The 23,749-nt window shown below is 45.8% G+C and overlaps 1 protein-coding gene across 2 annotated transcripts in view; it reads left to right on the top strand.

Annotated features, from left to right (window-relative positions):
* The first annotated feature begins 10,186 nt into the window (after positions 1 to 10,186).
* The window catches only part of ACSL5 (acyl-CoA synthetase long chain family member 5), a 54,143-nt gene continuing 40,580 nt past the window's right edge, over positions 10,187 to 23,749 (top strand). Inside the window, exon 1 of one of the 2 annotated variants that reach the window (XM_025396632.1) lies at positions 10,187 to 10,593. The gene's annotated coding sequence lies outside the window, so the exon portion shown is untranslated. Of the gene's footprint in view, positions 10,594 to 10,760; positions 11,508 to 23,749 lie in introns of those variants that run through there. The other variant, XM_025396631.1, reaches the window with a different exon arrangement.

The raw sequence follows: 23,749 nt of genomic DNA on the forward strand, positions 1-23,749 counted from the left end.
TCGAGTCCAGCTTGGTCAACATGGTGAAACCCCATCTCTACTCAAAACACAAAAATTAGCCAGGCATAGTGGCAGAGGCCTGTAATCCCAGCTACTCGGGAGGCTGAGGCAGAAGAATCACTTGAACCCTAGAGGCAGAGGTTGCAGTGAGCAGAGATCATACCACTGCACTCCAGCCTCGGCAACAGAGCAAGACTCCTTCTCAAAAAAAAAAAAAAAAAAAAAAGAATATGTACTAATCCATCTTTCTCTGGTGATGACACACTCTTGACCCATAGAATGTTTCTCCATCTGTGCAAATTGGCCACCTGTGTGGCACTGGGCTTGGCATCTGGCAGCTTCTTTCTGGTGGATAGCCATCCATCTAAAGTGACGCAGGGTGTCCCTGACTCCTCCGCCCTCTCCAGTTTCCTGTCTGGAGAAACCAGGAGACCTCTCACTTCCTGGCATTTCCTCTCTACTCCTGGTAAAGGCTCTTGAGCCAAACACGTGGTGTGGCTCTCCCTAGGCTGTGAGCCCGGGGAAGGAAAGCTTGCAAAGCAGAGGATAATATCCTTAAAGGCTTGAAGAGGAGGGAGGTGCTGACCTCCCCCTAGAGGACTGGTATTCCTATCTATGGCACAGGAACCCCGGCTTCTCCCACCACCTTCCTGTAGAAGGCAGTTTCACAGAATGGCTGTGAGCATAGGTTTTGGAATGAGAAAAGCTGGCATGGACAAGTTATGTATTATCTGAACCCGATTTCCTCATTTGTAATTACTCTGACAACCTTATGCGAGGATTAAATGAAGTGGCAAATGTAAAATACACAACATAGTGCCTGGCATGTAACAACAGCCAGTACGTGGTAGCAGTTTTTAAATAAGGATCTATTGCTCCAGGCAAAAGATCATAAAGTCTGTTGGATGGATTGACCCAAAGGAACAAATTGCTGCTGCTGCAGAAACCAGAGGAACTGGTAAAAGATGTTGCTGGGACAGGTTTCTGAAGATGTCTGGATTTATCATTGCTAATGTATACATGCACATACATAGTTTTCAAGCATGACATGGGATGATGAAGCTCTGGCTGGTTATTAGGGGGGAAAAAAAAGTTCTCCCAGAACAATTACAACATGTTCACTGCTGCTGCTGGGTAACACTACCTTTTGCTTATATCCTGTAGGTATTAAGTCAAAGGGCCTTTAGTTTCTTTTTCTTTTTTATTGGACTGAGTCTCACTCTGTCAACCAGGCTGGAGTGCAGTGGCGTGATCTCGGCTCACTGCAACCTCCGCCTTCCATGTTCAAGCTATTCTCATGCCTCAGGCCAGGTTGGTCTCAAACTCCCGACCTCAAGCGACCCATCCACCTTGGCCTCCCAAGGTGCTGTGATTACAGGCATGAGTCACCACGCCCGGCCAGGGCCTTTAGTCTCTAAATCAGCACTGTCCAAAAAAATAACATGAGCAACATATATTATTTAAGATTTTCTAGCAGACACATTAAAAAAAGAGTAAAAAAGCTGTTAAGATTACTTATCAAGAGTATTCTAAATATTATAATTTCAATACATAATCAATATTTTAAACATTGAGATTTTATGTTATTTTCTTTATACCACATCTGGAAAATTTGGTGTGTGTTTTATACTTAAACACATCTCAATTTAGATTTGCCTCATTTCAACTGCTCAGTAGCCACGTGTAGTTAGTGGTTACAGTCTTGAACAGTAAATCTTCACTCTGAGCGACCCTTTGAGTCCCCTGCAAGATAGCGATGTTTCCTCTGGGGTGTTGAAGGTCCTGGGAATTTCAACTTGACACCTCTCTCAGTGGCCTCAATTCTGTCCCTCTGATTCTTTAGTGCTCTTTGGAAGCTCTTGCTGATAAAGGAACAAGCTGCCTGTATCATGACACTGAGAATAATATTTACTCAACATACTTAAAGCCTGAGATGGGGCCGGACATGGTGTCTCACACCCGTAATCCCAGCACTTTGGGAGGCCGAGGTGGGCGGATCACCTGAGGTCAGGAGTTTGAGACTGGCCTGGCCGACATGGCGAAACCCCTTCGCTACTAAAAATACAAAAATTAGCCTGATGTGGTGGCGGGCACCTGTAATCCCAGCTACTTGGGAGGCTGAGGTGGGAGAGTCACTTGGACCTGAAAGGCAGAGGTTGCAGTGAGCCGAGATCACACCACTGCACTCCAGCCTGGGCAACAGGGCAAGACTCCACCTCGGTGGGGAGGAAAAAAAAGGCTGAGATGGGGCCGTTCATAAGCACATTCTGAGGGTTGAAGGGGATCGGTGTCTATTGGCCCTTCCATGTATCATGTGTCTTGCCACACCCATTGGACAGCTGAAATCTAAGGCTGAAAGGCAATTTGCTTTATGTGTGTGGTTCAGGAAAGGGGAGGGGTGCCTGGGGTTGGGGGAGCTTTCATTGTAATCTGGGCAAACACCATTCTTGTCAGCCAAGTGCTCACACTTGGGTAACACTTCCTTCCTACAAAGAATAAGCATGTGTTCTCAAGAGCATGCATGCCCAAGCAATTGCTATCAGCAGCTACAGTTAAGAGAAAGAGTTGCTGCCATCGCTGAGCTGTGGGGTCAGCTTCTTCCTCATGCCCTGTGAAGTTCACATGGTGCAGGGTTCACCACAGGGCCCAGAATGGAGCTGTGAGCCCTTGCCAGATAGCAGACGGCTAAGAAGAAAGAGCTAGGGAGTCGCACAGCTGGGACGCGTGGAGCATTGGCCCCTCCAGTGGAGTGAAGCAAGGCTCTGAGTTGGTAATGGGCTCTGCAGCAGGCAGGATGTCCAGGTTGCTAGGGAGCCCTTCTCAAGGGGGAAGGTAGTTGTTGCCCCACCCTTGGCATCAGGTCCACATGTCTAGTATTGGGTCTGGCTTCCTGTAGGGCAATGGGTCTTAGTTTTCTTTGAGAGACCAGTAAAAATTCCCAAAAGAAACGCACATATAAACACACCAGTTTGCTGGGGGATCTTGGAAGAGATGGTATGCAGTCACAGATATGTGCTTGGGCTCTGAACTCAAGACTACCTGAGTTCAAAATCTGACTCTGATACTCAGCCAGCTGTTAGCTGTGTACCTTGGACAAGTTACTTGGACTCTCTTAGACTTTCCTCTCCTTCTAAATAGCAATAAAAACTTCCATAGGGCTGCTGTGTGATTAAATGAGATAGTACAAAGCTCTTAAATGCAGTGTTGCCACCACGCGGTAGGAGCTCAGTCATGTTCACCATCATGAAGGCCTTCAGAGAGGATCTGGCATGAAAGCCTTGGATCACTGCCCTGTAAGTTGTACTTTGGGTGTCATTAGCCTTTTGAAATAGCAGATAACCAGGTAAAGGGTGGACATGAAATTCCGTGGCTGATTATAACACCCTCGTTATGAGTTAAGGGACTTCGCACCTTCCTTCTCATATCTCAGTACGAGGATAAACTTCAGAGTCAACTCTGCCATGTGGGATGCTAAAGGTCAGTGCAACACAGCTCTGTTTTTGCCCACTACATGCCATCACAACCTCTGCCCTGCTGTTCAGCTAACTCTAGGAAGGGACATCTCCCCTCTTTCTTTGTGATCCATCATTGTGAAGTTTACAAGAATAGATCCAGCCCATAGCTCTAGGTCTTTGCTTCTCTTGCCTGTTGAGTCATGTTGTTTGACTTGAAAAGATTTGACGTAGGGGTCAAAACAGCCTAAGATCCTTCCTAAATAAGTGTTTCCCATGCTTTACATGTCTCAGCTACTGCAGACATCATGTGCTTCCCCTTTTCTCTCTGATCCTCACATTTCTTCTTTGCCCTCACCAAAAATGCTTATGGTAAGCATTATTTTGTGACTGTTCCATCATCTTAATCCAATGAAATATTCTAAAACAAAAGATCTAGAGGTTTAAGATGAATCTTCTAGATTCTGAGGTCAGAAGTTATATTAAAAGGAGAAATTTGGGGCTGGGCATGGTGGCTCACATCTGTAATCCTAGCACTTTGGGAGGCTGAGGCATGTGGATCACTTGAGGTCAGGAGTTCAAGACCAGCCTGGCCATGGTGAAACCCTGTCTCTACTAAAAGTACAACAACAAAACAAAATTAGCTGGGTGTGATAGCAGGTGCCTGTAATCCCAGCTACTCAAGAGGCTGAGGTAGGAGAATTGCTTGAACTCAGGAAGCAGAGGTTGCAGTGAGCCAAGATTGTGTCACTATACTCCAGCCTGGGCAACAGAGCAAGACCCTCTTCATTAGGTTCAGTGGTCTCTGGAATCTGGACATATTCGCTAAGACCTTTAAATAACATTTGGTTGCCCTGCCTGACTCCTCTCAACCTGCTGTGAAATCTGCTTTGCAACCAGCTGTGCTTCCGAAAGAAAGGCAGATTTTCAGAGACAAGCTGCAAATCACTTGGCTTTGCAAAATCACCTGAAAGTATTAAAAAATAACACTTGGCCCCACCAGCACCATCATCACTCTTACCAAGCTATAGGATCTCGGGAAGGGATGTCATTTCTCTGAGCTTCTATTTTTCTTGTCTGTACAAATCATAACTAACTTTCGAGTATATTGTGAGGGTCAAATGAAGTGTTTGTCACGGGACCTGGTTCCCAGCAGCCACTGGAAATTTGGATGTTGAAAGTATTGTTCCCACTCAGACCTCACAGGTTTGCTAAGAGGCAAGCTAGAAGCATTTTATAAACTGGGAGGAGCTATGTGAATGCATGATGGCACTATGTAAAGTTAGTCTGCTTATATTGTCTGTCTTTCTCTGCTTTCTGAAACATGGGGGCGCTGGGTGTGGTGGCTCACGCCTGTAATCCCAACACTTTGGGAAGCCAAGTCAGGCGGATCACTTGAGGTCAGGAGTTCCAGACCAGCCTGGCCAACGTGGTGAAACTCCGTCTCTACTAAAAATACAAAAAAAAAAAAAAAAAAGAAAAATTTAGCCAGGCATGGTGGCAGGTGCCTGTAATCCCAGCTACTCGAAAGGGTGAGGTAGGAGACTTGCTTAAACCCGGGAGGCAGAGGTTGCAGTGAGCCGAGATTGTGCCATTGCATTGTAGCCTGGGCAACAGAGTGAGACTTCATTTCAAAAATAAAGTAAAATAAAATAAAATAAAATAAAATAAAGGGAAAGCCTGGTTTCTGTTTCTGAAGAGCTGCCAGCCTCTGCCATTAAAGATAAAATGGCTGTTTCCAGGCTGTGTTACAAAACTCTAGAATGTTAGACTCTAGTATTCTAGAACAACATTGTGTAGTACATGTGTGGTTGGGAACAGGATGGGAGTGTATACAAACAGTTCCCAGCAGCGTGGTTGTGAGTATGTCAGCGTTGTAGTGTGAGTGTGTACAAACAGTTCCCAGCAGCATGGTTGTTAGTATGTCAGTGTTGTAGCTGTGGGGCAGACTCCTCACTCCTCCAGATCTCACCTATGAATGACCTTAAAAGTGAAAGTTTGTACTTTTTAGGGGTTGCAGGATGCCCAAGCCTAAAGGTTACTTATTTTTATATTGGGTTCTAAATGGATATGGCAGCAGGAGGGGAGGGAGTGACAGAGCGTGTTGCAAAGCTCATCTAACACGTTTTTGAAGAGAGAGGCTGTAGGAAGCAGTGGTTTATCAAGAGCTGGTGTAGCCTGCTCGGGCACTGGAGACCTGGGTTCTGGGCTTATCTCTCTCATTAGTTACTTCATCACCTGAGCCAGCTGCCTCACGTTCTGGCATTTTAGATACCCTCATAAGTAAAATGACTGTTGTTGGATCAGCTGATGTCCCCCACACACCCACTCTCCTACCCACCTGGGCTGTCTAGTTGTGATGCTGTGCAGCTTTGTTTTATATTTACCTAAAGAAGTGCAACTGTGACTGCCAATATCTCCTGCTGTGGCCAAAGCACTGCTCTGAGACTTGGCCTGCAGGCTGCTCTTGAAGACCGCCTCTCTCCTGGAGCATCTGAGGAGTTCCATTCTGTGTCAAGTTTCCCCCCACCTGCAGGCTCACCATAGCAAATGCAATCCCTGTGACATTTCAGTAGCTGGGCCCTTTGAAGCCAGGATAGCTGCTTGAAGCAGAGATGCTCCTAAATGTGGTCCAAGGGTGGTCCCCAGACCAGCAGAATCCATATCACCTGGAATTGTTAGAAATACAGATTCTTGGAACCTAGACCAGACCTACGGAGTCAGAAATTCTAGCCAGAAATCTATGTTGTAACTAACAAGCCCTCCCCAAGGATTGTGATGTTGAAGTTTGGGAACCCCTGGCTTGGAGTATCTTGCTCTCTGATAAGTGTAGTGTCAAAGCAGTTCAGTGGGTTGCTACTTAACACAACTGGGCCCTAGTCCAGTCAAGTAGTTCTCACACCCCCAATCCCCATTGAACCGTCTTCTTTAGCCACTTCTTAGAAGCCCTTTTCTTTCACATGCTAAGGAAGGACTAAGATTCTGTAGCAAAAAGGTGACCTTCAAGAGTTAATGAACAGGCTGGGCACGGTGGCTCATGCCTGTAATCCCAGCACCTTGGGAGGCCGAGGCGGGCAGATCACCTGAGGTCAGGAGTTTGAGGCCAGCCTGGTGAACATACAGTGAAATTCCATCTATACTAAAAAAATACAAAACTTAGCCAAGCATGGTGGTGCATGCCTGTAGTCCCAGCTACTCAGGAGGCTGAGGCAGGAGAATCACTTGAACCCAGAGGGCAGAGGTTGCAGTGAGCCGAGATCACACCACTGCACCCCAGCTTGGGTGACAGAGCAAAACTCCATCTCTAAGATAAAAAAGAAAAGAAAAGAGTTAGTGAACCAGGTTGGGTGCAGAGGCTCACACCTGTAATCCTAGCATTTTGGGAGGCCGCGGTGGGTGGATGACTTCAGCCCAAGAGTAAGAGGTCAGCCTGGGGAACATGGCAAAATCCGTATCTAGTAAAAATTTAAAAATTAATCAGGTATGGCAGTGCATGCCTATAGTCCCAGCTACTCTGGAGGCTGAGGTGGGAGGATAACCTGAGCCCAGAAAGTGGAAGTTGCAGTGAGCTGAGATTGCACCACTGTACTCTAGCCTGGGTGACAGAGCAAGACCCTGTCTCAAAAAAAGAAAAATCCTGTGTGTTGAAGAATCCAGGCCTCTGTGGCTCAGCAAAGGTAGGTGACTGGAGAGAGGACTGTTACCTAAATGGTGTGGTGGCAATGACCTGTGGTCCCAGCTGCTCAGGAACCCGAGGTAGGAGGATTACCTGAGCCCAGGAAGTCAAGGCTGCAGTGAGCCATGATGTTGCCAGTGCCTGAGTGACAGGAGTGAGACCCTGTCTTAAAAAAAAAAAAAAGCCAGGCACAGTGGCTCACACCTGTAATCCCAGCACTTTGGAAGGCCGAGGGAGGCAGATCACTTGAGGTCAGGAGTTCAAGACCAGCCACGGCCAACATGGTGAAACCCCATCTCTACTAAAATATAAAAGTCAGCCAGGCGTGGTGACCACATCTGTAGTCCCAGCTACTTAGGAGATTGAGGTAAGAGAATGGCTTGAACCCAGGAGGCAGAGGTTGCAATGAGCCAAGATAGAGTCGCTGCACTCTAGCCTGGGCAACAGAGTGAGACTCCGTCTCAAAAAAAAAAAAAAAAAAAAGTTAATGCACATGATAATCTGACCTAAGAAGGCTTCTGTGTTAATATTCTTTTTTTTTTTTTTTTTTTTTTGAGGCGGAGTCTCGCTGTGTCCCCCAGGCTGGAGTGCAGTGGCCGGATCACAGCTGTGTTAATATTCTAGTCTCTCCTCCACACAAGAGTCAACAGGAAGTGGTATTAGCTTCTGATTTTGATATTGGCCACCTGACCAAATACAGTAAGAAGAAACCTAATGCAGCATTTCCCTGAATTTCTGCAAAACTGATGCACAGAAAGCTTTCAAGGATCTAAGGTCTGCTGGTAGCTGAACATACACAGATCAATGGGGCAGCCTAGAGGCCAAGGTGCTGCAGCGGTTCTTCGTGACTCTGAGTCAGGCGCTGTCTTGACCAACTGGTTGTGTGATTCCAGAAGCCTTCTTTCACCTGAAAAGGCCTCATTGGCCTCACCCATACAGTAGAGGTTGTGCATCGTCTCCAGGGCTTCTTTCATTTCTACCCACTGTTTTTGTTTAGTAATGATGCCTTGCAGTCCTAATGATCTTGGAATCAAGAACGGCAACTAGGGAACTTCAAAATGGAAAGAGAGGCTGAGCGTGGTGGCTCATGCCTATGATCCCAGCACTTCAGGAGGCCGAGGCGGGCAGATCACTTGAAGTCAGGAGTTCGAAACCAGCCTGGCCAACATGGTGAAACCCTGTCTCTGCTAAAAAAAAAAAAAAAAAAAAAAAAAATTAGCCGGGCATTGTGGTACATGCCTATAATCGCAGCTACTCCGGAGGCTGAGGCAGGAGAATTGCTCGAACCCAGGAAGCGGAGGTTGTGGTGAGCTGAGATTGCACCACTGCACTCCAGCCTGGATGACAGAGTGAGACTCCATCTCAAAAAAAAAAAAAAAAAAAGAGGAAAGAGAGAGTAGGATGGCTGAACCATGATGCAGTAGCAATGCTTCTTATTTGAGCACCTTGCTAGACTATGTGTGCTGCAGACTGTGTTCATGATTCCGAATCCTAAACACAACTCTCCTAGGCTTGTCTCTCAGCCTAGACTCTAGACTGATTTGGCTCATTTGGTTGTCTTGGAGATGTTCTAATGCTGAAGGGGACAGTAGTCCCTTCTAGAAGATAGCTGGTCTCCAAATGCACACCTCTGCTTAGTCTGAATCCTAAAGTTATAGCTTGAGCCAATTAAAGTGGCTTCTCATTTTTCTCTCACTCCGATCCCAAGGAGCCCTTTTTCCTCTAGTAATCTAGACTTTCCTCTTCCTATCACAATCTCAAGGATTGTGCCCCCAAAGCAGATGCAAAGCCCTGTCTACCCCTTCTTCTTCCCCTGAGGTAGAGCTTTATCGAAGGTTTCTCTTGGTAAACGTTAGCTTCCTGAACTGAGGGCTGTCTTTTTATTTTTTCCCTCTTAAGCCCATTGCATAACAATCTCTTGTTGTAATCTTTTGCCGAACACTGCTTTTCTTACTGTCAGAGGTTACTGCAAGGGTTTGAACAGGTAACTTCTACCTTTGAACTTCTATTGCGACAGATTCAAAGGTTCCAGGGGAGTGTGTTGGCCACTCTCAGGACAGTACACAGTAGCTTCGGGTGTGTCCCAGTCAGTCCCAGGAGCTGTGGAAAGAGTAGAAGTGCCTGAATGTGGTGCTGAATCAGTACAGCCAGCTGTGAGGGGAGCGCTTCCTCGACCCGGGAAGGAAGAGTCTTCTTCCAAGGTAAGCCACAATGGTACTACCTGCTCTATATTGAATATATCTGTGAGATAGTAGGGAGGGGGGGTGGTGTGGGGAAAGAAAGTGGGATTTCTTACTCTCAGCCTAAGACTCTTTTATAATATGAAATTACATTTAGTTGAATAGTAATCTCAGCTGACTTGTGTGGGAGGCAAAGAAAAAAATCCGTTGGAAAGGGGGTGGAGATACATGAGCTGTCCAAATGCTAGCAGGGGATGGAATTGGAAGGGAACACTGATTTTGCTAAGTGTACTAAAGCACACAAAGCCAGAACGTGGGTCTCCTTCATCTTCCATTCAGAAGTTTCTGTCTCAGTGTAGTTAGAAGGATCATGTGTCAGCTGCTGACGGCAGAGAGTCCCATTTGGCAGACAGAGAGGAAAGGAATCAGCAGATATTCAGTTAGGTGCTGGGGACTGTTCTGGGTAGATGATTACGTTACTTCATTGGTGTATCTCCTCCTGTAAAGCAGGTGGTATCATTCCCATTTCACAGATGCATAGTGCGTCTCCAGGCTGTTAAACAGCATGGCCTAAGCTACATAGCTCAAAGGTGGTGTGGCTAGAATTTGAGTCTTGACTGGTTAGTTTCCGCAGCCTGCCCAACAACGCAGAATTCTTGTGGGTTGCCTAAACTTCTAGTTACCCCCTGAAATCCTGAGGGTGTCACTCATGTGCACAGAGGATTGATAGGAATACAACTGATGGGCCTTTAGAATGAGTCAACCTTCCTGAACTTGAGCATTTTTATTGGTGGAGGTCAATTAAAAATAAATAAATATGTATCTTCTCCTAGCCCTGAGCCCTTTGGTGAAGGAAGACAGCACCTGGTGAAGGGCCCAGAGGTATTAGCGTGGCTGAAATTCAACACCCACTCTGCCATCCTCTGCTCTCCTCTAGAGGAAGTTGCCTCTTGGGGTGCTGAGTTCCTGAAACTAAGCAAAAGCCAAGTGCTCCTCCAGCCGTGAGATGAGCTGGAGGATGGAATGCCACGGGCGCCCCTTCATCTCCCAGGCCTTCGTCTTTCTTCCATGTCCAAAGGCAGCTCCCTAGAGGCCAAGGGCTCAGCTCTTGTGTTCTCTGAGATTGTGGCACAGCTCACCCTGGCTTCCTTAGTTGGAAGCTTTTAAGACCCTGCTCTGTAGAAAGAACGAACCCTAATCTAGCTCCAGCAAAGAGCCAGGATCAGGCTGAATTTCCTGTGAGCCTTCGTGGGGGATTGAGGAGAAAGTGCTGCTTCATTCTGAGGTATCTGTGAGGTGGGGAAGGGGCAGGAAAATTTGTTATTTCTGCTTCCTAATCTGAGAATGGCAGCTCCAGGGCCCACCTGTGGCCACAGCCTTAGGCAGATCAAAAATGAGACTAATATAGGTCCTGGTAATGCTGGGGGTGACCAAGGCAGCGGAATCGATTTTTAAGTTAAGTTTTGAGGTGTGAATGTGTCAGAGGGAAAGAAATCATGCCAACTGAACGACTCACAGCCCTGTCATTCTTGACTTGCTTGTTTGTTTTCTTGGCTTTGCCAGAACAGCTTCAGGGACCAAGGCAGGCAGCTCGGCGACTGGAGAGATGGGGTGAAAGGTCTTTGTGTGGGTCTGAGGGCTGAGGTACCCTCTAGCCAGACTTTCCTGCCCTCCAAATCCAGCAGGGAACAGCGCCACTTCTGCCTTTGTGAGGCTTCTGATCTGAGGGGCACCTCAAGTTATTTTAGTTTGTTTTTTTTCATCTTAGTTGAAAGGTGATTGGCCACAGGAGGACAGGGTAAATTTTGTTGAGGCAAGCTGGCTTTTGTATCGGCCCTTAGGGGCTGAGGTGAAAGGCTTTGACACTGAGCCAGGGTAGCTTTGGCAGCTTCTCCCGTCCTGGTCAGAACACTTCCACTTTCAGTTGTGAAAAAAAAAAAAAAAAAATTAAAACCAGGAAGTGAAGTCCCTGAGCACGTTAGAAAGCCTGACATGGCCTGACTCGGCACAGCTCAGAGCAGGGCAGAACTGGAGACGCTCTGGGCCGGACTTCTGCCCGCATGGACGTTCTGAAGCCACCCTGTCTCTGGAGGAACCGGGAGTGAGGGAAGAAGGACAGGGACTTGTGTGGCAGGAAGAACTTGGAGCCGGGAAGTCCCTGTTGGCTAGAAGCACTGAGAGATGTGGCCCCCTCCCAGGGTAAGGGGACCATCGAGGGGCTGTTATTCAGCAAGGGGGTCTTGTGAGGGTGTGACAGAGGCCAAGGGGGCATCCTGACCCCCAACTTTCGTGAAGCGACTTAGAATCAAGGGCCGGCTGAGTTCTACGGGCACACCATGCTCTATCCCTCCTGGTCTCAGGCATGCCTTCAGATCCTGTGTCAGGAGGAGCAACGGGAAGGAAGGATGTGGGGCATGCTTTCTCCCAGCTCTCTTGGGGGAGGTGAACCACAACAGAGACCTCTTTTTGTGGGTCTGAGCAGCCAGCATAGCTCCCCTGAGGTGGGCTGGGGGTTTGCCCTCAATTTTATGTTGGATAAGACTGATGAATGAGACCCATGGGGTGGGAGAGACAGATGAATGGAGTTGAGTGTATTTTAGGAAGCAGGGTCACACGTTAAGTATCAGGTACTGCTTAATTCCTAAGTACTTCCTTCCTGATGCCCACTGCCTGAGGGTCCTAAGGTGAACCTCAAAGACCCTCAGGGAGTAAGCACTGGAAAGGGACTCTACCGCCGGGGCTTGGTACCTGAGATATCAACCTTTTTTTGGTGGTCTGAAAGGTAGGGTGGAATCTGTAGCTCCAATGTGTAGGTGACTGGTATTCTATATCAGAGGCAGAGTCTTAAAAAATAACATTAAGGCCAGGCGCAGTGACTCACACCTGTAATCCCAGAACTCTAGGAGGCCAAGGCAGGTGGATCACCTGAAGTCAGGAGTTAGAGACCAGCCTGGCCAACAGGGAGAAACCCCATCTTTACTGAAAATACAAAAAGTAGCCAGGTGTGGTGGCATACGCCTGTAATCCCAGCAACTCAGGAGGCAGGACAATTGCTCGAACCTGGGAGGCGGAGGTTGCAGTGAGCTGGGATGGTGCCGCTGCACTCCAGTTTGGATGACAGAGCGAGACTCTGGCTCAAAAACAACAAACAAACAAAAAAACATTGAAAACTGACTTGGTTTTTTTTGTTTGTTTGTTTATTTCTCCCTCCATATTCTGATATGGAGTCACTCCGTGGTAGTCCCCTCCGACTGATCAGTATTCGAGGTTAAACGCAGAACATGTCTTGAAAGAGGCATGGTGTAAAATTTTGTAGGCATCTTTTGTGTATTTGGCATAATAAAAGGAACAAAAACCTAAATAAAACAAGAAGTATAAATGCAAATGCTTATAGGACAGGCAGTAATAAACAGAAGTAAAGTAGATGGTGTGTAATAAGATGCTAATGGTGGAAACTTTAGCAAAATTCAGAGCAGTCATACCCCAGATAAATGCATTCAAATTTAATTATTAAAAAAAGAAAACACCTTTAAATCCAGATCAAACAGAATGTTTCAGCCTGGCCTGACCTAAAATAGTCTCTCCCAGGCTATATTATAATTTCTTGAGGGCAAAGACACCAACAACAGTATCAGTGTGTCATTGCATACTAACCATCCACCTACAGTGAGACCACAGATACTACAAGGAGGCTGGAGATGGGGAAGGAGAGAGAAATGAATGTAGAGAGGGAAGATGAGGCCAGGGAAGTACCAGTACATAGGTCATAGGTACTCTTATATTTAATCAAGACAATCTTCTTCTTCTTTTTTTTTTTTTTTTTTTTTTTTTTTTTAAGAATGAGCCTTGCTCTGTCACCTAGGCTCCCAGGCTTGAGGGCAGTGGCAACATCTCGGTTCACTGCAACCTCCGCCTCCCCGGTTCAAGCGATTCTCCTGCCTCAGCCTCCTGAATAGCTGGGATTATGGGCATGCGCCACCACGCCCAACTAGTTTTTGTATTTTTAGTAGAGACGGGGTTTCACCATATTGGCCAAGCTGGTCTCAAACTCCTGACCTCAAGTGATCTGCCTGCCTAGGCCTCCCAAAGTGCTGGGATTACAGGTGTGAGCCACTGCACCTGGCCTACAGGATTTGCCAACTTTTTAGAAACCAGAAATACAGTGTCTGCTCCTGTCTGTCTCTCATATGCCTCCTCAGCAGATGGGCAGACCCTCAGCTGGAGTGCAGCCAGAGGTGACTTTTGTGCCTGACAGCACCCAGCAAGGGTGAGGCAACCCCCGCAGCAGTGAGTCCAGCCATCACTGCTTATCACATTCTGCTGGAAATGCGTCTGGGTCTATTTCTCCGTGGTATGTCTGCACATCCTGAGTTCGGAAAGGGACTCTCTCACCAACTTGTCCCCCTGGCACAGGGCCTGACACTTCCCAGGTTCTCAACTCATTGTTTGAATAAATACACGAGATCTGGAGTTTGGAAGGTCAGACAGCCCATGCACTGCTGTGGTCAGGCCATAATATCAGCCTTCTTTGGGGGGAGCTGGTGGATCTCCCAGTCTTCATGGATTATTCTATTCTAAGAGTTGTGAGGTTGCGAGTGGCTCAAGTTGAGGATGTGGGGGCTAGGGGAAAGCTAGGTCAGAGACAGGCCATGGTTCCTACAACTAGAAGTGCTCTGTTTAAATAGAAAAGAGGGCTTGTTGGCCGGGCACAGTGGCTCACCTGTAATCCCAGCACTTTGGGAGGCCTAGGATCAGGAGTTTGAAACCAGCCTGGCCAACATAGTGAAACCCCATCTCTGCTAAAAATACAAAAACTAGCTGGGCATGGTGGTGGTCACCTGTAATCCCAGCTACTTGGGAGGCTGAGGCAGGAGAATCGCTTGAACCCAGGAGGCGGAGGTTGCAGTGAGCTGAGATCTCGCCACTGCACTCCAGCCTGAGTGACAAGAGTGAAACTCCATCTCAAAAAAAAAAAAGGAAAAAAAGAAAAAAGAAACAAGGGGCTTGTTAAGACCTTTGCACAGAAGTGGAGGGGCAGTAATGGTTCAAGACCGTGATCGTCTCTTTTCTTTTGGGACATCTCATAATAGAACATCTGATATTGGCAAGGATGTGAAAACTGAGGAAAAGGGAAGGAAAAGGGAGCTAGACTTGATTGAGGACTTCCTATGTGCCTGACAGCATACCAGCAGTTCTATACACAGCATCTCCTTTAAGTAGTGATTTTCACCTGCTCCTTCTGCGTACAGTGGCGGGGAACCGATGCTCAGTGACTTTAAGTAACTATCCCCAGGGCTACACATGTAGTAAGTGAGGAGCTGTTGCTCTGGTACCTGGACGGGCATGACCTTGAAAGGTTGTCCCTGGAAATGACACCATTGACAAGAAAGCTTGTTGCCTGCACTATGAAACTGTTGGCCCTTGACCACTGGTTGTGACAGGCAGTGCAAGGGCTGATTCTGCAGAGAACCAATGCAAGAAGTCCGCTTTCCCAACCTCTTGCCTCACCCTGGCACAGGTGACGGGGTCCCAGCACTTTGTCCGGCCTATCTTTTTACAGACCCCCTTATCAGATCCAGTGGATTTCTGACACTACTTCCTCTTACCCCAGTTCTCTCATAATATACTTGGTCAGCAGGCCTGGGATGCCCTTTGGGGGTGTCACTCATACAAGTTGTCCCAGGGTCAGGATTTGGACTGTGACTCACTTCAAGCCTAGTGGTGGATCAAGGTTGACTCTATCGACCTGAGCTCCTGTGGGATTTGTCACTTCTGGGGTCACATCCTGTGGGTGACTCAACTATCCTATGCTATCTTAACGGACTGACTTAAGAGGCTCTTGGTATTTGACTTAACATGACATTTCCTGATAAATGCTACTCAGCTCAACTGGCCAAGGCCTGGCCCCACCCAGGCTCTTTGGAGTATGTGAAGGCAATGGCTCCAGTGGTGCAGTGTCTGCACTGGGCCCCATGCACCATCTCATTCATCCTTGAAGACTTTTTCTTTCCCCCGCCCCTTTTAACTACAGATAGACCCTCCACTTCCAGCAGAAATACCTCTTCACCATTTACCTCCCCTAAATGTCCCACTTGCCCCACTTTAGTGCCTCTAGCACATCTGGCCATTCCCCTTCTCCACTTCCACTTGGCTCCATCCAACCTAATGAGATGATTGGTCTCTCCATGAGGAAAGTAGATAGAGAGACACAGACAACAGTTGAGAAAGATGGTTTGGTGGCAGGGCCACTGGCTGGAATCATAGTTGAGATCTTACTAGACATCAGCTTGATTGGTAGAACTGTCATCCTTTTTTTTTTTTTTTTAAGACAGGTCTCACTCTTGTCACTCTGCACATCCAGGCTCCCAGGCTGGAGTACAGTGGCGGGATCATGGATCACTGCAACCTCGACCTCCCAGGCTCAACAGTCCTCCTACCTCATTCTCCTGAGTACCTGGGACTATAGGCATGCCCAGCTAAATTTTTTATTTTTGTAAAGATGGGGTCACACTATGTTGCCCAGGCTGGTCTCGAACTCCTGGCCTCAAACGATCCTCCAGCCTCAGCCTCCCAAAGTGCTGAGATCACAGGGATGGACCATCATGTCTGGCCAGATCATCATCTTTGACCCTGGAAAAGAGACAATTGGCGGGGCGTGGTGGCTCAAGCCTGTAATCCCAGCACTTTGGGAGGCCAAGGCGGGTGGATCACGAGGTCAGCAGATCGAGGCCATCCTGGCGAACACGGTGAAACCCCGTCTCTACTAAAAAATACAAAAAAACTAGCCGGGCGAGGTGGCGGGCGCCTGTAGTCCCAGCTACTCGGGAGGCCGAGGCAGGAGAATGGTGTAAACCCGGGAGGCAGAGCTTGCAGTGAGCTGAGATCTGGCCACTGCACTCCAGCCTGGGCGACAGAGCAAGACTCCGTCTCAAAAAAAAAAAAAAAAAAAAAAGAGACAATTGGCAATAAAGCCAAGGGATCAAGGATCACACATCTTTGAGGTTCTAGTGTTCCATCAGCCGTCTTAATGTGCTCCAGTCTGCACTGGCCTCTTCCTCCTTCAAACCCATGAGCTCACTGCACACACTGAAGCATTCTGTAAGAGTTTCTAGGACTAGATAGACCCATAAGTACCCAGATGGCAGGAACTATATCAGCCAAGTGTTTGTCCCTCAGCACATGGCACAGTGCTGAATAGGCAGGTCCACAATTTTTGTTTACTTTGCTGAAAATAAATGTGTAGGCTGGGTACAGTGGCTCACACCTGTAATCCCAGCACTTTGGGAGGCCAAGGCGGGTAGATCACTTGAGGTCACAGTTCGAGACCAGCCTGACCAACATGGTGAAACCCCCTCTACTAAAAATACAAAACTTAGCCAGGTGTGGTGATGCACACTTGTAATCCCAGCTACTCAGGAGGCTGAGGTAGGAGAATTGCTTGAGCCCTGGAGGCAGAGGTTGCAGTGAACTGAGATCGTACCACTGCACTCCAGCCTGGGTGACAGAGTGAGACTGTCTCAAAAAAAAAAAAAAGAGGCCGGGTGTGGTGGCTCACGCCTGTAATCCTAGCACTTTGTGAGGTCGAGGTGGGCAGATCACGAGGTCAGGAGTTTAAGACCAGACTGGTCAATATGGCGAAACCCAGTCTCTACTAAAAATACAAAAATTAGCTGGGCATGGTGGCGTGTGCCTGTAGTCCCAGCTACTCAAGAGGCTGAGGCAAAAGAATCGCTTGACTCTGTCTCAAAAAATAAATAAATAAATAATTTTTAAAAAATCGTATAAATAAGTTAAAAGTGCAGAGGGTAAATGTATCCCTTGCCACACACACACTTCTCCAGCCCACCAGGTGCTGCCAAAGTTGGGCACATCCCATAGAGCACTGGTCTCAAAAGCATCATGACTGCCTGGGGAATTGGCTTAATCTTCTACTGGACCAGAAGTTCTGAGCATGTTTTCCTGTGCTAAACACACTGCCTGGCACACAGTAGGTGCTTGAATACCCAAATGGATGCATTATGAGGGAACCCTGACCTCACTCAGATTGGGTTGCTTAGCGTTGCCCTTCTCGTGGCATGAAGCCCCTGGCTGTGGCATTCCTGAGGAAGACTCTGCCGACCCTGTCCTGCTCTGTGCATAGGAGCATGTTCTGTTCCTTATGGGACTGAACACTGCAGACTTTCCTTCAGCAGACTCTCCTCGCTAGTTGCCTTTCTGTCAAATTGTGCCAATGGTGAGTAAAAGGTGAAAGTGGTTTGGTAACAGCAGCTTCCCACGGTGTCTCAGGTGCCACGCTAGGCGCAGTGGAATCCACAGGTGAGGATGGTCACTATGTGCGTGAGTCTATAGTACGTGAGTCTATATTCTATAGGAATAGACCTCACAGCACAGGGAGGTCTATTGACACACAGACGTCCATGAGTCACTGGAAGCCTCACTGGGACCCAAACCTGAGGAAAGGGCTTATTCTGTTCCACCTCTCCTAACTCTTCCGAGCTCTGGGTCCTGTAGCTTTTCCTGTGCGATTCAGCAGCAAAGATCTCACCAGTGGATCTGCATCAAATGCCCTAATGATTTATTTATGGTATGCTTGCCTATGGTCCAGGACACCTGTCTGAAGCCTAGACTCTTAACCCTTTCTCTGCCAGCTGTCTTACACATTGGGACTGTTAGATGCCATCTAACAATTGGGCTTGGAAGAGAGATATGAGAGGTTATTATCACTTACCTTTTAAAAAATTATCTAAGCAATCAAATTGAATCTTTCCATGGTGTGGAAACGACTACTTAGCTACCACCTGGTGTTTTAATAGGGCTCCCTTTGGTAATGCTGTTTCCCTGCTCTATCCACCACATCTCTGTGGAGATGATAAGAAGGACCTTCCCCGCTGGGTGCCACGGCTCATGCCTGTAACCCCAGAACTTTAGGAGGCTGAGACAGGTGGATCGCTTGAGCCCAGGGGTTCAAGGCCAGGCTGGGCAACTTAGGGAGACCCCATCTCTACAAAAAACTTAAAAATTAGCCGAGTGTGGTGGTGCACACCTGTAGTCTCAGATACTTGGAAGGCTGAGGTGGATCACTTAAGCCTGGGAAGTTAATGCTGCAGTGAGCTGAGCGTGGGAGGATGGGGTTGCCATGAGCTGTGATAGCGTCACTGCATTCCAGCCTGAGCAACAAAGTAAATACATAAATAAATAAAATAAGGCCCTTCCCATCTGCCTGGGGCCGTGGCTATTATAAGACAGTGGCTTGAGCATCCATGCACGCTGGTGAGTGGCTGGGAAATTATCAGCAGGCTGTAGGTCAGGATCTCAGACCATCCTTCCTTCTTAGCTACTTGGAATGAACATTGAAAGACACACTTTCAGGGCCGCTGGGCCCTGTGACTCAGCGTTCACCTTTGCTCTGGTTTCTTATCGGCTAAGGAAATGGATGAAAAAGGTTTCCACCCACAGAGCTGCTGTCCAGCTGGATTACTTAGCGGCTGAGAAGCATTTTACACAACATGAGGGCTTGGAAGAGGCTGTGTGTCGAATGTAGTTTCGGTAGTGGGAGAGCCACGCTTGTAGAAACAAAGCTGAGGTATATGCTTAGGTGCATTCACGTGAAATGCCACCAACCAAGGTGGTAGGATTTTCTAAATTAGCTGCCTGTATTGGAGGTGGGATTATATGAAGCTGTTCATTTTATTCTTTTCTTTTTTTTGAGCATGAATATTTCAGAAGAAACAGTACACGTCAAGTGTTACCTTCCCAGTGAGACTACTCTAAACCTCCCTAATTAAAACTCATCTGCTGGATGCAGTGGTTCATGCCTGTAATCCCAACACTTTGGGAGGCTGAGGCAGGTGGATCACTTGATACCAGGAGCTCAAGTCCAGCCTGGACAACATGGCAAAAACTGTCTCTACTAAAAATACAAGAATTAGCCAGGCATACATCCGTAATCCCAGCTACTTGGAAGGCTGAGGCATGAGAATCGCTTGAACCCAGGAGGCAGAGGTTGCAGTGAGCTGAGATCACACCACTGCGTTCCAGCCCGGGCAACAGAGCGAGACTCTGTCTCAATAAATAAATAAATAAATAAATAAATAAATAAAACCAATAAAAATTCATCTCCCTGCTATATTCCCAATTCTCTTTCCCTGCTCTTGTTGTTTTTGTTGTTCCGTAGTCCTATATAATCTAGTTATTGCTCAGGCTTATTGTCAAACTCCCCAATATAATTCAACCTCACGAGGGCAGGGTTTTCCCTGCTGTATCCCCAGCACCTGGCACAATACCACATATACAGCCAAGTCTTTGAGTAACTTTTGGCTGAATGATGGAGTAGCCAAGACTTTCAAGAAATCCAGTCATGAGTCCTCCTCTGCCATCTGTCTTTTTCTTGTTTTTTTGTTTTGTTTTGTCGTTTTGTTTTTGAGACAGGGTCTTACTCTGTTGCCCTGGCTGGAGTGCAGTGGCACAGTTACAGCTCACTGCAGCCTTGACCTCCCTGGCTCAAGTGATCCTCCCACCTCAGGCTCCCAAGTAGCTGGGACTATAGGCATGCACCACAAAGCCAGGCTAATTTTTGTAATTTTTGTAGAGACAGGGCCTCACCGTGTTCCCCAGACTGGTCTCAAACTCCTGAGATCAAGCAATACATCCACCTCAGCCTTCCAAAGTACTGGGATTTTAGACGTAAGCCACCGCACCCGACCTCCATCTCTCTTTTTCTGTGAGGATTATCTTTTCAGAAACACAAATGCGTATATAATTCATTGCAATTGAGAAGATAATGTACACACTGTCCAAATATTTTTTTCTTTCTCCCTGGCAGCACATCATAAGTTCTTTTCATGTTATTACCTACAGATCGACTTTCTTTTTTAAAATACCTGGCCAGAATTCCATTGTGTGGAAGTATTATAATTTGTTTCATTATTCTGCTATCAAGGAAGGCTTTCCTAGGCTTTTGGATTAGCCTATATGGAAAAAGTCCAGTAGATTGTCCCCCAGGGAAAGCTATTCTCAGCTACCCAAGCTATTTAAAATGATACAAAATCCAAATGGTCAACAATTCTATAGCTTTAATGATGATAAATATAATAGCTAAATACATGAACCTATGTGCCAGGCATGGTTCTAAGCACTTTATATATCCATTAACTCTTTTAATCATGGTGACAGCCTTAGAAGGGAGATAACATTATTGTCATTTTGTAGATGAGAAACCACAGAGAATTAAATTATAAAGAAAATGACCAAGAAGAGCTTGAGCCCAACTAGTCTGAGCCAACATTCTTAACCTGTACTTTACATGTCATTTGTGATGTAGTTTATTGATCTGATGTCTTTCTATGAGATAAGTTGATAGTAGAATTACTAGGTGAAAGGGCATACATTTTATGATGTGGTAGAGGGCAATGGGGACTTCTCTAAGAGATGGCACCAAATGTACATTTCCACAATTCATGTTGCATTTCTCACTGTTTCATCCCTGGAATCTGATGCACGGGGGAAAGGCATGTCATTTAAATTTGCATTCTTAAGAACTGTAAGCAAAGTTGAATGTCTTTCCCTAATTGTAAGTAACTTGCTTGTTTTGCTGTGAACGTTCAGGACATCCCCTCTGCCCTTGCCTTAATGGGTTGAATTTTGTTTTTCATTGACTTTTGAGTTTCTTATTAAAGAAATTAACTGTTAGCCTGTCTGAGGGGTTTGATGTCATTTTTCCTCAAGTGTCTTTGTCTCTGGTATCTTTTCTGTGGGGGAAGTTTTTATTTTTATATAATCAAACTTGCCAACATTTCTGTTTATAGATTTTAGGTGTTATGTCTGTCTTGGGTCTTCTCTGTGCCAAATTATAAGAGAAAAATCTCTCCATGCTTTTTCACTCCAACTATTCTTACGATTTTCATTGTTTTATACTTAAGTCTTTGACCTATCTTCAACTTATTTTTGTTGTAGGAATAAGAGAGTAGACAGCTTAATGTATTCTCTCCGAATGGCTAACCAGTTGTCTCAGTATATTTATTTTAAGTGAAAAAAACTATTTTGATTTGAAATGCAATTTAGTACATGATAATAGCATCTACTGGGTGTGTTTCAGGATGATTTTATTAAATAGGTTTGTCTATTCATGACCAATAGAAAACTCCTATAGCTGTTTTGTTTTGTTTTGTTTTGTTTTGTTTTTTGAGGCAGAGTCTGGCTCTGTTGCCCATGCTGGAGTGCAGTGGTGCAATCTTGGCTCACTGCAACCTCCACTTCCTGAGTTCAAGCAATTCTCCTGCCACAGCCTCCCAAGTAGCTGAGCTTGTAAGCGCATGCCACCACGCCCAGTTAATTTTTGTATTTTGAGTAGGCACAGGGTTTCACCATGTTGGCCAGGCTGGTCTTGAACTCCTGACCTCAAGTGACCTGCTCGCCTCGGCCTTCCAAAGTGCTGGGATTACAGGCATGAGCCACTGCGCCCGACCAGAAAACTCCTATAGCTCTATAGTAAGTATTTAAATTTGGTAATGATTACTGCACTGCTACCTACCCAATTCTTGCTATTTTTCAAAATTGTTTCACTCTTTGTTAAGTTTTATTTTTTTCTGGATGTACTTTATAATTGGCATTTTAGTTCCCAAGAAAGTCTTCATTAGGGTTGCATTAAATGTATAGATACCTTTAAGGTGACAGGAACCTTGAATATTTCAGGTATGTCTTTCCATTTTTCTAGCCTTCTTAGGTACTTCAGATCTAAACTTTTAAAATAGAGGTTTTACACATTTATTCTTATATACAATATTGTGAATAGCATCTTTTTCATGACTTCTAAATTAGTTATTTGTATAAAATAAAGGAAAACTATTAACTTTCTACATACCAATGTTAGTAACTGGCCACCTCTGAATTATCTCAGTAATTGTAAAAATGAAATGTACTAATTACCTCTTATTTCCTTAGAGGGTTTTTAGAATTTCTCCTCTCAGTTCTTTTTTTAAGTTTTGTTTTGTTTTTTAATTGGGAGAGATGACCACAGATTTTTATCTCAGATCTGAATGTTGACCCTTTGGATTTTGAATCATTTTAAGTAGCTTGGGTAGCTGAGAATAGCTTCCCTTGGGGGACAATCTACTGGGCTTTTTCCATATGATGCTTTTCTCTGACTGAGTTTTGTGAAACAGGATCATTGTCTCAAATCACCTCATCTGCCATTTCCCTAGTAGAAGAAATCTACTTGTGATACAGGAAAGCAAACTAGTTTAAGAAAATATTTTTTAAAAGCCTTTCATCCCGGGGCTCTGAGGAAATTGGGTGAAGGATCTTGCAACTGAACACACACCTGGTTCACGTTCATAGCGTATAAAGGAAAAGGTTATCAGATCTTTCCAGGTGTGCTCATGATGCTAATGGTTTGTAATTTCATCTTGACCTTTTGTCATTACTTTTGGGTTTGTCTAGAAATACTGACTCTGTAGTCAAGGACTGAGAGAGAGGTTTCCTAGGTTGAGGGTGGCAGGAATGCAGAAAAAATGATTTTGGAAGCTGGGTTAGAAATGGAAAGGCCAGCTCAAAAAGCAAAACTTTCATATACAGCCTCCTAAATAACAAACAGGTCCCTCTGGAGTCATAAGTTGTAAAGACTTTTGACATGGTCTCTAGGAGAGAGTAGGTTTTCCTAGTATGGAAAAATGTGTTAACTAGTTGGGTGTAAGAACTTGAGGATGCTGGTCTCCCTTTTAATTAGCTTTCTATCACCATATGATGAGCCCATACATGCAAGAGAACACAGAAATCAATTAAATACAAATTAACGAAGGCAGATTTTTTTTTTTTTTAGTTTTCTTTTCTTTTCTTTTTTATTATACTTTATGTTCTAGGGTACATGTGCACAACGTGCAGGTTTGTTACATATGTATACATGTGCCGTGTTGGTGTGCTGCATCCATTAACTCGTCATTTACATTAGGTCTATCTCCTAATGCTATATCCCTCCCTGCTCTCCTCACCCCACAATAGGCCCCAGTGTGTGATGTTCCACTTCCTGTGTCCAAGTGATGTCATTGTTCAATTCCCACCTATGAGTGAGAACATGCAGTGTTTGGTTTTCTGTTCTTGTGATAGTTTGCTGAGAATGATGGTTTCTAGCTGCATCCATGTCCCTACAAAGGACACGAACTCATCCTTTTTTATGGCTGCATAGTATTCCATGGTGTATATGTGCCACATTTTCTTAATCCAGTCTGTCATTGATGGACATTTGGGTTGGTTCCAAGTCTTTGCTATTGTGAATAGTGCCGCAATAAACATACGTGTGCATGTGTCTTTATAGCAGCATGATTTATAATCCTTTGGGTATATACCCAGTAATGGGATGGCTGGGTCAAATGGTATTTCTAGTTCTAGATCCTTGAGGAATGGCCACACTATCTTCCACAATGGTTGAACTAGTTTACAGTCCCACC

The sequence above is a fragment of the Theropithecus gelada genome, chromosome 9 (genome assembly GCF_003255815.1).
Source record: "Theropithecus gelada isolate Dixy chromosome 9, Tgel_1.0, whole genome shotgun sequence".
In the NCBI taxonomy this organism is placed as follows: Eukaryota; Metazoa; Chordata; class Mammalia; order Primates; family Cercopithecidae; genus Theropithecus; species Theropithecus gelada.